At 40.1% G+C, this 14824-nt stretch overlaps 1 protein-coding gene across 2 annotated transcripts in view; it reads right to left on the bottom strand.

Annotated features, from left to right (window-relative positions):
* The window catches only part of UTRN (utrophin), a 582930-nt gene that overhangs the window by 550351 nt on the left and 17755 nt on the right, over positions 1-14824 (bottom strand). For both annotated transcript variants that reach the window (XM_042940000.1, XM_042940001.1), the window contains exon 2: positions 13761-13820. The gene's annotated coding sequence lies outside the window, so the exon portion shown is untranslated. The remainder of the gene's footprint in view (positions 1-13760; positions 13821-14824) is intronic.

Below are 14824 nucleotides of genomic sequence, written 5' to 3'. Positions count from 1 at the left end.
CTGGTGGGAATTCAAAATGGTGCAGTCACTTTAGAAACATTTTTGACAGTTTCTTGAAATGTTAAACATAAATCTACCATATAGTGCAGCAATTTCACTTCTAGGTATCTACCCAAAAGAAATGAAAACATATGTCCATGCAAAGACTTGCACATAAATGTTCATAGCATCATTAACCATAATAACCAAAAAATGGAAACCATTTAAACTTCCATCAAGCAGTGAATGGATAAATAAAGTGTGGCATACCCACACAATGGAAATCTATTCTGCACTAAAAAGGAGCAAATTGCTAATACATGCTAAAACATGGATGAGTTTCCAAACCATTATGCTAAGTAAAAAAAAGCCAGGAACAAAAGATCATATGATGCCATTTCTCTGAAATGCCCAGACAGGCAAATCTGTAGATTCAGAAAGCAGATTAGTGGTTGTTGGAACTGGAGGTAGGGATGGAAACTGTCCGCAAATGGGCACGAGAGATCAATTTGAATTGATGGGAATGTTCTAAAATTGGATTGTGATGATAGCTATACAACTCTGTATGTTGACTGACGGTCATTGAATTGTACGCTCAAAATGGGTGAATTTTATATGTAAATTATCTCTCAGTAGGATAAATAAATAAACAGAATACTCACAGCAACCCAGAAACAAACTTTGTAAGTAAAAAGAAGATAATTATGTTCCAGCTAAATGGTGGGATTATGAATGATGTTTATACTTTTACGTATTTTCCTAGTTAAAAGTGTGTTCTCAAATCAGAAGAAAATTTGAAAAATCATTCTCTGAGCGTCAAACACAAAATCACTACACGATGGACCACAGGAGGGCTCCGTAAAGTCACCTGCATAAAGAGACAGAATGGCTCTCGGGCCTGCAAGATTTGGCAGTAACCTGATTACGGTTAATAACACATCTAAAGAAAGATGAATCCATCAGCAGAGAACACTGATCAATAAAGAAGGAAGGCAAAGAAAAGGGACGGTCGAAGAGGAAAGCATTGCAGGGCCTAACCGATGCCAAGCAGGGAGATGGAAGGCTGGTCACGGAGTGGGTGTGCCCACCCCGTGAGGGAGATGAGCGCCATACATCTCCTACAGCTTCAGACCATTAGGCATTCTCAGTGTGGTATCACAGATTTGTCTTCTTGCAGCTGCATGCTCACCACATAATATTTTTACAAAATTTTCTGCAAGTAATTTTGTGTGCAGAGAAAGCCCATTCATACTGATATGTTATGAATTAACACACATTTGGTTATATACTTCCGACTCCTGAGGTTCACTTCAGTGTGAGTCAGCTTGTCCAAGCAGAATCAACTTTAGAGTGGCGGCAAGATGAAAATTATGCACCTGGGAAGCTGAGACAGACTCTGGACTGGGGAAAATTCTTCAGGATAAAGGCCACCTCTCGGAAGCCAGCCAGTCCACTGACCTTTCTCAGTGACATCCCAACCTTGACAAGAGCTTCTCATTCAGCCTTCAATAACAAGAAACGCAAGACACAAGATATATTGAAATTAATGCATGTTCAGCATATTTTTTTAAGAAGCCATTGGTGGGAAGAATTTAAATTATTTAAATCTTGTACTTATGGACTCCAGATCCATCCAGCCCCAGCAACTATAATTCCAGCACTAGCTCTTCAATTCCATCTTGCTCATAAAACCAGTCCTGGTTAAACAGAGAGCTTCCTTCCAACGATTTTTGCTGGTGGTGATGTTCCAGCACCAAGAGTCTGTGGCTCTGTGCCAAAACCGCTGGGGAAAACGTACCTGCCTCTGGGAATAATGGAGCTTATTTGTTTGAACACTGAGCTATAGTGTCCCACAACACATAGGTACTTTTCATGACTGATCTTATGTCCTGGTTCATAATTTCTACTCTCATTCCCATATTGGACTTTTAGGCCAAGCACCTGCGTCTCCTTCCTGTCTGCCCTCAAACCCTTTCCACACTAACCCATGTTTATTGGACCCTAATAGTGTCCCTGCCTTGACCTGGATGGACAATTTGATTTTGGCACTCTTTTAATGCTCCGAAGCATCTTTTCCTAGGATAGTAGCTCTCAACTTTGTTGCTATAATACTACAATTCTGATGTTAACCACCTACAGTTACCATCAGACTCCACAGGTTGAAGAGAAGTCCCCAAAAGACTGCCCTCGTTTCAGCTACCAGCTGCAATTCACGGTCCCCAGGTCACCTGCACTTCTGATCAACTAGTCACAAATTTGGGGGTTCTACTACCCTCTCAGGTTTGATACTTCTCTAGAATGACTTATAGAACTCAGGAGAGTTCTACATCTATGATTGTCACTTGTATTGTAAAGGATACAAATCAGGACCAGCCAAATGAAGAGTCACATAGAGTCAGGTCTGGGAAGCCCCACATACACAGTTTCCATGCCTTCTCCTCATGGACTCAGGACACATTACCCTCCCAGCATATCTGTGTGTTCACCACCCAGGAAGCTCCCCTAAGCCACAGTGCTCAGAGTTTTTATTGAAGTTTCACTATGTAGGCATAATTGATTGAATCATTGGCTATCTGATTGAACTCAATCTCTAACTTTTCTCCCCTCCCTGGAAGTTGAAAGTTTGTGCTAATATCACTATGGCTCAAAACTCAGCTTTCTAATCACATGGTTGGTCTTTTAGGCCTGACCAACCCCCAGCACAGTCATCTACTTATCATAAATTCAGGTGTGGTCCCAGGGCCCCTGTGAAAAACAAAGACACTCCTATCACTGGGGGAATTCCAAGAATTTGGAGTTTCCCTCCTCCCCAAGAACCAGGGACAAATGCCAGTTGAATTATTTATTATATAACACTTGCATATTGCAATCACCCAGGAAGCTTTTTAAAGTGTTCGTGCTGGATCCCACCAAGAACTAATTGGTCAGCGTGCAACCTGGATATGGGAATTTTTAAAATCTCCTCCAGATAACCCTAACTTACCCTATAAACTGTGCTTCTGGCCTTGCTTTATCCTCTTAGTTTGAACTTCTTTGGATATGCACGTTCCTCCAAATTAGATTGGAATTGCTGGTCTGGTTAATGGAGCTCCCAACATGCTACTTGGCTGGGCCAGACATCTTACGATCTAGCGTAGGTCTAGGGTCCCCGTGCTGCACAACCCTGAGTAAACCCATTCACAACAGAGTCTATGTAAATAATGCCCCAGATCTATGCAATGTACACGCTGCACTATATAGACAGGGTATGCATGTCTTAATATAGTCACCACACATTAAATTAGCATCAAGCAAATTTACCAAATGACAATTTAGCCTGTCTATTGATTTTACTGACGTACTTAGCTTTAACAGGAATATTTCCACATCTCTACCAGCTTCAAATTTTAATTTCAAATTTAAAACCATCTGTGATGGGGGCGCCTGGGTGGTTCAGTCCGGTTGGGCGTCTGACTTCGGCTCAGGTCACAATCTCATGGTCTGTGAGTTCAAGCCCCTTGCCGAGCTCTGTGCTGACATCTCAGAGCCTGCAGCCTGCTTTGGATTCTGTGTTTTCCCCTCTTTCTGCCCCTCCCCCGCTTGCACTCTGTCTCTCTCTCGCTCTCTCTCAAAAATAAATAAACATTAAAAAAAAAAAGAGTATGATGGATTCCCAAATAAAATGCTGAAATTTTGAGAAATTAAATATTTTTAAAAATTTACAAAATTCACATAAATGTGATATATCAGATTATTCTATAAATCAGCTTTTGGAAAACTGGCCTTCTACGAATTGGAATTCTGCAAATTATATTCTTGGCTTCTGCTTATGATTAGCTTCCATCATCTAAAAAAATTTGCTTATGTGAGAAATTTTAAACCCTAGTATTTTCCATCAAGATTTCCTTGTATAGCATGTGATTAAGAGACTGCATTTTGAAAGTGTTTAAAATAAAAAAGGCAGGAATACAGAGAAGGAAACCATGAACCACTTCTGAAAAGCCCAGGTTTTTCCCAGGAACCTGGGAGAACTCTCTAACAATGAACCAAGAACTCTGTCCAGCAGGGGGGAAAAAAAATTAAGAGAATTTGGCAACTATGTTGGGGTAAGAGGTTGTATTTGACATGAAGGCCCTGATAATACATTTCCTAAATAAAAATAGTGATTGCCTTTATGCATATTATCCTCACCAAGTCAGTTCAAGTTACACTGTGGGCAATATTTTGTCCATCCACCCAAAGAAAGAATTTTTCAGAAAACTCCTCTTTCTACCTCAGAGTGGAGTAGAAAATAATTTTTAGTAAACTTCATTTTCTGCCATCATGAAGGGACGGAGATTCGAACTTGTGATACTGATTGCATTTTAAGTTACCTAAGGAAAGTGCTAGGGAGACAAAAATTGCCTTCTAAAACTAAACTGAAGCCACCAGATACAAACATCTCTAGCCCTCGCTTTGAAAGTTTCACTCTGAATTCCAAACTTCTACTTTTCAGGTTCTTTCTGAGGTTGTTGGTGAGCTAACCAACCTTGAGGGCTGACACTGTAGGACTCAATAAGAATCCTAATAAATATGTAGCTATGGTTTGTAGTCTTTGAAAAATAAGTAAAATTTCCCAACTCATCCACAAACCTCAATTATCTCCTACTATTAGAGGATCTGGAAACACAGAGTCAAAGTTAAGGGTTCTGAACAATTGGTTTTCAAAGACTCATTCAAATGGGCTTAAGGTGCATATTAGTTTGGCTCTCACACCTCCTGCTCCTTTTCAAGAGGATAAATAATTACAGTGATTTATCTTTGAAATGTGCAGCTTGGAACTGGATGTGGAGAAGTCACATAATGGTGTCAGCGCTTCAGCCCGAAGTAAATAAAATGGTGAAATATATTTAGCATGCGATAACACAAAGCACTGAGAAACAGAGATAAAAAAAAGAAACTGTCTTTACGTGATTAGAGAACTTTGCAAAATACCAAGCTTTTGCAAAAAGGAAATAATTATAGAAAATAGAAACAGTGGGGAAAAAACAGAAAGTCTTCCAAGTTCCAATTTTCCATCCTAGTTCTAGCCCCCAAAGGCAGGTCAGTTTCTCAGGCTCTTTGCCTGGGTTTCTTCTTTCCAACTTTTCAGCCTCCCTCCATGTGGTAAGTGCTTAAATCTGGATTCAGTAGAGCAGTGCTTAGATCTCTAATGCCTTTCAAGGCTAATGTGAATATTCAATTAGTGGGCGGAAGCCCGTGTGGCAGATGCCCGCGTGGCAGGACTGTGGTGCCATAAAGGAGATTTTACCCTCCAAGAAAGGCCGCTTTCCAGTTTTCCCTTTCTTTTAACATAGGCTAAGTTTGCAGGCAAATATTAATTTGCTTCAAAGGACTTGAATGGTCCAATCAATCAAACAACTGACTTTTTAACTGACTTTGCCACTGAATGCAAACAAAAAGCAGCCCAATAGTTTGTGTGCTGGAAATAGCCTTGGAGATGTTTATGCACAAAATCTTGCTCTGCCCCGCCCCCCCCCCTTGCCTGAACTTCTCCCCAGACCCCATTCCTGCCACCTGAAACTGCTCATGTGTTGGTCAACACTGAGGACCTCCTAGTTGCTAGATCCAAGTGACTGTCTATCCATTCAAGTTTTATTTTCCAGATCAGAGAAAGTTGATGCTATTTACAAGTTGATCAATAGAAGTCATTGAATAATGTTTTGTTTTGTTTTTCTTCAGCATCTCTGACCACGCCTTCACAGTCTTCATGAGGAGGATCTCTTTCGCTATGCACTACTTAAATGTGAACTCTCTGCAAAAATCCATTAGGGATTCTCTTCTTACTCATCTCCTTTTTCTTGTGTTATGTTATTCATTCCTTTGCTTTCCTTGTCACCTTTAGGTTGGTGGCTCCCATCTTGTATTTCTAGCTTGTCTGTCTCCTGAGTTTTAACCTTATATATCTGCGGGTCCTTGGGGAGGCAGAGAATGGAAGGATCCAAAAAGGGGGAACACATAAATGGGACCAGAGCCTTCAGTTTCAGAAACTCTTTTCCTCCTGGGGTGCCTGGATGGCTCAGTCAATTGAGCATCTGACTCTTGACTTCAGATCAGGTCATGATCCCAGGGTTGTGGGATCTAGCCCCATGTCAGGCTCCATGCTGAGCATGGAACCTGCTTAAGATTCTCTCTCTCAGAGCACGTGGTGGCTCAGTTGGTTAAGTGACTGACTCTTAATTTTGGCTCAGGTCATGATCTCACAGCTGTGGGATATGGGATTGAGCCCTGAGTCAGGGTGTGCTCTGAGCATCGAGCCTGCTTGGGAGTCTCTACCTCTCTCTGCCCCTCCTCTACTCACATTCTCTCTCTCTCTCTCTCTCAAAATAAATAAACATAAAAAAAAAAAAGATTCTCTCTCCCTCTGCCCCCCTCCCCCACTCACACTCCCTCCTTTGTCTAAAAAAAAAGAAAAAAGAAACTCTTTTCATACTTTAGTGTCCTAAAGAAACTTTAAAAAAAAAAAAAAGAAAAGAAAAGAAAGAAAGAAAGTATGTAGAGGATGCTCTCCACTTTGCCTCGCATCTGAATCTGAATGTTGGTATAATTGGGTGTAATTTCACTTAGAATAGAAATAAATAAATAAATAAGCATGTGAGCTTTTTTTTTTTCCCTTGTGTTGATATTCTGGGTAGACAGGTTGGAAATTTGACAATTCCCTTAAATTATATGTCAGGATTTCAGGGCAAGACTGAGAGGACATGTGTTAAAAAGAAAAAAAGTTGAGTATAGTACAGAGCAATGGTCAGTGACTTCTGTCTTGCATTTCTTATACTAATATTAATATTTATACTAATTTGTGCTATTATCAGGTAGGACTAGTGGCTGAAGATAAAAGAAACCCTCCCCAAGTAACAGTTTATTTCAGTCTTCATGGATGTCTGAAGTTTGGTAGTCCTGAGTTGGGATGGTAGTTTTGCTTTACTAAGACCTCAGGAAAAAGCTCTTTTTAGTTTTCTTTTCTTCCAATCCCAGGCTGTGGCCTCCTTCTCTGTGCTCTAATGTGACCAGTCATCATATCCATATTCTCAGGAGCAGACAAAGGGCATGCTCACACAGTCCTTTAAGGATATTTCCCAAAGTTTTCCAGTAGCACTTCTACCTATGTCACTGGCCAAATCTTACATTGCTGCTTGCAGCTAACAGAAAAGCTGTACAATGTGGTCTTTATTCCAGGTAGCTCTGCATCCTGTCAAATATTGTGTTCAATTACTATGGGTGCAGTGGAGAATAGATGGGGGGAGGTCGGCAACCAGAAGTCTCAACAATATTGTGTTCAAACAATGAATAAAGCCAGGAGAAAATATCTAGATTTATTTGATGACAACAGGTGATGGAAATGTTCTCCTTCAGGAGGATTCTGTAGTGAAAAAAAGATATTTGTATGGAAAATCAGTGGGCGTGCAGAGTTCTTTTCAAGGGTCCTCGTGCCTCAGCTTCAGGCACATCACAGGGGGGACGGGCATCTCATCACCGCAAGGACTTCAGGGCCCACAGGCCATTTTCCTGAGGGATGGTAGGCAGGGAGCCCTTATCTAAGAAACTTAGAGAGCTGTAGAGCCATAAGTGGCCAAATCCTGGTGGGTGGACTTGTCTGAGTGGCTGCCAGTTTGGTATTGTTCCCCACAGAAGTGTCTTTTGTTATTTTGTGCAGTCCATCTCTAAGTATTGAAATGAGGACTCCCACCACTTCTCTTGAATTTACAGACTCCTCCGTGAGGATTTTTCTCCCTGCTAGTGAACTTAAATCTTCCTTTGTTCAGAATCTTTTCTCTTCCTGGGTTCTTATCCCTTCAACACGACCACAACCGCAAGAATGTGATCTTTGCACACAACATCCACCAAATCCAGCAAAATAGCCTCAGTAGACCATTCCTAGCGCTTAAGGAGATTTTTGTTTGTTTCCTCTTCTTTCTTTGTCTAGCAAAGCCACCTTCACTGGGTACGTGGGTATGCTTTTCATCACTTTTGTGGCATTTTTAAGCTATAGTGAGCCTTAGATTAAAGGGGCTAAAAAAAGAAGAAAACAACAGCAAAATTCTTAACTTACCCTGAACTAAAAAGCTGCACCTAAACCCATGATATTTGAAATACTGATGTTCTGAGAGATAAAATTATGTGGGGTAAATGTTTCACGTGTACAAATAATTGAATTTCATAATTGTGTTTTAGAAATGCTTCGCTCTTAATCAAAGAGATTCACGCCTGCTTTTCTAAGTTAGGTTTCAATCTATACATCAAGTAGGCAGTGTAGTAGGACATCTGGGGAAGGGATTCAAGAAACCATGAAGACAACTGAGGTAGTGGTAACTCCTGGGCCCTACCAGGTTAACCTTTGTCTTGCCTTTCAGCATATCTAAGTGCTCAGACTTGCACTCTGACAATGTCAGAGTCATTAAAGTAACATAAAATGTCAAAACAGAAAGAGGAAGTCCTTCTCTATCCCCATGTAAACTGATGGAGGCATTGTGAAAAAAGCAAAGCTTTAGAGATATCCCAGCCTGGGTTCAAATTCCAGGTCTTCACTTAGCTATACTTTGAGCAAGTTACTTAACCCTTCTGATAAGAAGGCAATGAGCAGTAGAAGCCAGCATGGGTTCATTTATTACATCTTAGGTCAAACGAACATAATTTTATTTTTTATAAGGTTACTACACTTTGTGTAGACAGAATGCATTTTCATTTTGGTACACTATTAGAAAAAAAATCTCAACATATGCTTGTGGTCACAGTGAATAAATGCAAAATGGCTAGTCATTATACATAAGTTTGGAGCTGGTTGAACAACATGCAAAAAGCATGTATTAATGTATCAATTCTACCTGAAAAAATGTATCTCTGATAGCAGGAAAGTGTTGGTTCCTATTGTATTCAAGATTTTATCAACACCTTGAATAAAAACATTAAAAGTTTGGGTAGCTTAAAAGTAGGAGGGACAGTGAATGCATGGGTGACAGAATCAAAATTCCAAAACGGTCTCAATAACCTAAAAGAGTAGCTGAAATAAAGGCCATTAATAGCTGTGTCAAGTTCAGCATTTAGATTCATAGCTACTTGGCATATGAGGATTGGTACACAGTTGGGGATAGTGTCAGGTCAGCATGACCAGAGGAAGTGGATAAGACCCACTTGGCTGGTACGCACGGAGAGAGTCCGAGAGAAGAAATGACCGGCTTGAAAGGGGTTCCACTGGCCAAATGTGGGACAATTTGAACAGCCAAATTTTAGTGATTGTATGGGTTATAACCAATTGAATAAAATAGGACTCCGTGTGCTTATATTGAGCAATTGAATTAATATGTGAGGAAGAAGAGAAAAGTCTACCTTACAGTAGATGGCTAACCTAAGAAATGAGGAAAGAATGATGGACATAGAAAAAAATCACCATTTGGCAAAAATCATAGTAATAATTGTTTCAGACCAAAATCATCAAGGGAGGTTAATACTAGTGGGTGGAAGTACAAAACACTTAGTAATTAACTTTACAGTGGGGAAACCTGTCCAACATCATTTTATCTGAGTTGTGAAAGTCAGTATCAGCAGAAATAGGACAAATTGACATCATGTGCGTCCTGATACAATGTACTAAAAACATGGCATCACGTTCATGGCATTCCTGTCAAAAGTTAACCACTGGGATCTAATCAGGAGGAAATAGAAGACAAATATAAGTTGGGGAGAATCCTATCAAAATAACTGGTCTGTCCCTTCAAAAGAGTCAAGGTCACAGAGGTCAAAAAAAGACTGAGGAATTATCTAGATTGAAGAGGCTCCACCAGAGACACGAAGCAAAAAGGAAAGGTGTGTATCAAGGATCCTATTGAAGAAATCAACAAAATTTGAATGGGATGTGTTTATTGGGTGGTAATATTATATTAATATCAGCATCCTAATTTTGATAATTATACTGTAGTAATATAGGAGAGGATCCTTTTATTTTGGGAAACATGGAGGAGTCATGGGCATCATATCTACAACTTACTTTCAAATGATTCAGAGAATTAAAGAGAATGAGAATGGGAAAAAGCTGAAACAAATGGGGTAAAATGTTAAGATTTGGGGGAATCCGAGTGAAGGAGGCACTGTTTCTGCAGCTTTCAGAAAGCCTTAAATAATTTCATTTTTTGTAATATAATCTATTGTGCCTTAAATACTTTCAAATAAAAGTTTTAAAGAATCAATTACATAAGTTCAAATGAGACATATGAACTAGCAAAGTGTTAGAGGAGAAATTGAAACCTTAGAGTAGCTCAAGGCTCACTCTACTTGACTCTTAGGTCTTGAATTGTTGGTGCATCGATAGGGCCAGGTGAAAGGCAGCCTTCTGTGTCAGGAATCATTCGATTACAAAACAAGCAGAAGAGCTCTCAGCCAGGCTTCCTGAAGTCAAACTTGCATTAGGAAATGCACCGGGGGAGCCAAAGCAGCTGCTCACTGGAGCCTTTTTCACTCTCTGGCCACATGGCCACTCATCTCTGCTTTTCCCTGCATTTGCTTCATCCTTTTTCTCTCTCTGCACATGGGATTGCCATGCTTCTCTGTGGACATAGCAGAAAATGGCCCTATGTAGGCCTGCAAATTGTTGGGAGAGAACGTAATTGGCCCTGTTGAGTCAGGTACCCAGCCCTGGCTGGGTGAGCTGATGCAGGGAGGCGGGGGTGATGTAATCCTGCCCACTTGGCCTCAGGAGAATGTGGGAAGCAGATGTTTCAAGAAGAGGCACGAGCAGGCAGGCTGTGCCTATCTCAGCAAAAGAACAAATGAGCCAGAGTTGGATGAAAGGCCCAGCTTGATGAGTGAGAAGGTTGAAGACATCTGGTTCTACAGGATAGCTCAATATGTAAGTGCTAGAGCATGACCAGAGAATACGGAGCCCATCGAATCGTCAGGAATACCACAGCAACAAATGTATGCTGATGCAGGTGTGTTGAACTAGTGAGTCAAATACCAAATACTCAAATAGTGCTGCAGCTGTGAGTGACGTGAGTTTTCTAACATGGAAACTAGCTCTTGATGAAATTCTGAATAAAATGAAGTCCAATTTTTCCTTGATCTACATGGGAGTTGTGTACTTGGAAAATTCACTGCATACTGAAAGCTTGCAAAAATATTTTGTGTTTAACACGAGAAAATGCAGTTAGGCTGTGGGTTTAGACAAACAGGCTTTTAACCTATGGGAATATCCTGCTGGACAAGCTAAACTCTTGCAGGATGAAGGATAATTCTTTATTATGTGGGACTCCCATACACTGCAGCATGCCCAGCATCCCAGGCCCCTCTTTAATGGCAATAACCACCCTCCAAATTATTATGGCAAGCCCAAAGTGCCCCACATTCTTCCAGAGTGCTTCCCAAGGGAAGTGCTATCCCCATTAATGACCACTAGCTTAGAGACGAGTTCGCCTCTGCCAGGAGTGGTCAGTGGGTTACTTCTGCTTTATTGGAAGCTTTGTGTAAGTAAATCCCTTCCAACTCTAACATTCAACAAGCCCATGATTAAAGCTCATGAAGCCATCACTTGTTCCCCTTCTGGAATATAACAATTTTTTTTAACTCCTTTGATATTCAAGAAGATACTCAACTTTCTACCAATACTAACCAAGGCCATGTTATTGAGGACAGGACTCCTTTAGCTTCAGATAAGAAGCCACACACAAAAGAGGAATTTACTGTCTTAACTTGGAAATACAAGGGGGGAGCTGATTCCAGAACAACTGGCTCCCGGGATCTGGGTGAGGTCTTGAGTTCTCTCTCTCTCTCTATTCCTCTTTCTTTCTTCCTTCTTCTCCTCCCCTTCCTTTCCCTCCGTTTCTCCCTCTTTCTCTCCCTTTCTCTTTCTGTGTGCTGAGTCCAGTCTCTCCCCTGGTGATGGGCAGATGGCCGCTGTCCATTCACATTCTATCTGTTCTGTGAAAGGCCTCTGCTTCTCCCCTGCTCCAAACCATGCCCCACACTTCCAGAAGAGAACTACAACTGTAAAGTATTAACATTATGATTAGTTGTTTGTTTTTCTTATTTGTTGCCGTATCTGAGCAACCAGCATAGCATTGCTCATTTCAGTCACTTAAAAAATACTGAATGAATAGATGGATGAATGAATGAATGAATGAATGAATTGTTCAGTTGGAACTAGAGATTGCCCACGTTTCAGTGCTGGTGTTTCTCTCTGAGACTTTCCTAGACACTTTGAAAACATGGGTAAAAGGCAGCAGTGGTTGCGTGTTCTCTAAGCAGGCATTAGACTGGCTTATGATGCAGAGATGTAGAAGCAGAACAGGAAAAACCCAGTGGGAAACATTCTCTTTACTCCAGATCTATCCATGGAGGTTTTCCATCTAGAATTACCCAAGTTCATCCCCTTCATACTTTGGTCTGAGGATTCCTCAAAGGAGAATAAAATCAGCATTCAAGAAGTTGACTAATTGGTTCAATTAGCATATAACTGAGGTCATTTCAACTCATTAGGCCACTTTAAAATTTCATTTTGGTTCCACGTATCTTTCTACATGTTGTTCTTTGTAGTGCACTAATAGAATTAGGCATTGCACTGAGTCATAGTAAAAGGACCCTTCCACATAATCACAGACTCCAAGGCCCATCTACACGGTATGAAGCACTTTGCCACACTTAAAAGTATGGCATTATGTATTGTTCTAAACATCTTCCAAGTAATAGGAGTCTTTATTTTTTCTTTATGTGAAATTAAAAAAAAAAAGTTAAGTCAGGTTGCATTTAAAATTGAAGCAGGACTGGGTGGGCCAGAAGGCTAGCGTTTAAAAAATGTGAACAACATCCTTAATATAGCTGTTTGTGACTAACCCAGTGGGTGTAACACCCAGGAGAAAACAATAAGCTCACTTATCGTGAATTTGAAAAGTTAGAGTTTAGAACTCAGTGCTATTTTTTGAACATAAAAATTATTCAAGGATCTACTCGTTTTGTTTAAGAAAAGATTACTGATGATGGAAAGCTAGGCATTTAAAGACTTTTAAAAGGAAGAAAAGTTTAATGAACAAATCTGAAAAATGCAATCTATGCCTCTATGCCCCTCTCCCAAATTTCATGTCTTTTAAAAATTGTATCATTTGCTAATGATCTTCCTTGGCTACAATTGCTATGGCAAATACAATGTGTATCTAACAGAATCAATTCCATGAACAACTTTTACCGTTGTAGCAAAACTGGTCTTGTAGTCAATCCATAAGCACACTTTGCAAGAATCACTAAAGCATAGCAATAGTTTAATCTATCAATCATCCAAATGCCAGGCAATTTCTAAGCACTTTGTCAACGGTACATATAACTCTCACAGGACATCATTTGATAGGTATTTCTATTATCACCCCCATTCTATAGATGAGAAAACAAAAGACTTGGAGAAGCTAAATAACCACTCCAAAGTCACATTGCTAATCAGGGTTGGAGCTGGGATTGAAATTTGGACTGGCTGACTTCTATTCACAGTTCTGAGTTGCCTCTGTGTTGCCTCTTAGACCTATGCTGTGTATTTCACAAATACACATACTTCTGTGTGTATGTACAAAGTAGATTGTAGAACTGAGACAGATATTCAACTTAATGATTCCTCTTTTCAATGCAATTTAAAAAGCTACCTTTTTCAGTAACTATGAGTCTTACTATACTAGAGCCATGAATAAGATGGCTGAAAAGACAACATAAACCCAAAGATAAATTTGGGATATGATTTGCACAAGTATGTTGTATAGCCACACTCAGATGGAAATGACTCAAAAACTACTTACATGTTTGCCTCTTTGGGCTTCTGGATCCTGATTCTTCTAATCAGATAAGATTGATCCCAGCTGCAAAAGAAGGAGAACGAGAAGAAAGGAGATGTGAGAATGCCCGAACCCATACTAAATTAACTGTATTTTCCTATTTTCTGTTATTTCTGACATTTTGGCATCTGGGACCTTGCTGATCATGGAGGAACTGCCTCTCCCAGGGTTAGCTAATTCCTAGAGACCTCATATAACTCAGAATAGCTCCTACAACTTCAGAGCCTGCTCAAATTATTCAAACTAGCCAATCCTAAGCCTGCTTACCCTGCCTCATGAATGCCTTCCTGTGAAAACCACAATAAAGGTTTTTGCCCATGCTTTCCCTTGTTTCTTCTGCTTCTTGACCTACCTATATGGCAGGCCGTGACTCTTGTTTCTAGGGATTTGTGAGTATCAAAAATTATTCCTTTATGTCAGTCATTCCTGTGTGTCTAACCATACTTGATTAAAACAAATCCTGGGTACATTTTAAAACACATATCCTATACAGGTGTGCTGTTTCAAAGGGGCACATGCACCCCCATGTTTATAGCAGCACTATCAACAATAGTTAAAGTATGGAAAGAGCACAAATGTTCATTGACTGATGAATGGATAAAGAAGCTGGTGTGTGTGTGTGTGTGTGTGTGTGTGTGTATGCAGTCATGTATGTATGTGTGTGTATATATATATATATATATATATATATATATATACACACACACACACATCAAAAGAATGAAATCTTGCCATTTGCAACTACATGGATGGAACTAGAGGGTATTATGCTAAGTGAAATTAGTCAGAGAAAGACAAATATATGACTTCACTCATATGAGGAATTTAAGATACAAAACAGATGAACATAAGGGAAGGGAAGCAAAAATAATATAAAAACAGGGAGGGGAACAAACATAAAAGACTCTTAAATACAGAGAACAAACAAAGGGTTGCTTGGGTGGGGGGGGGGGTTGTGGGAGGGAAGATGGGCTAAATGGGTAAGGGGCATGAAGGAATCTACTCCTGAAATCATTGTTGTATGGTAT

The sequence above is a fragment of the Panthera leo genome, chromosome B2 (genome assembly GCF_018350215.1).
Source record: "Panthera leo isolate Ple1 chromosome B2, P.leo_Ple1_pat1.1, whole genome shotgun sequence".
In the NCBI taxonomy this organism is placed as follows: Eukaryota; Metazoa; Chordata; class Mammalia; order Carnivora; family Felidae; genus Panthera; species Panthera leo.
The sequence above is the reverse complement of the archived record's forward strand: the minus strand, read 5'-3'. Positions and strand labels throughout refer to the sequence as shown.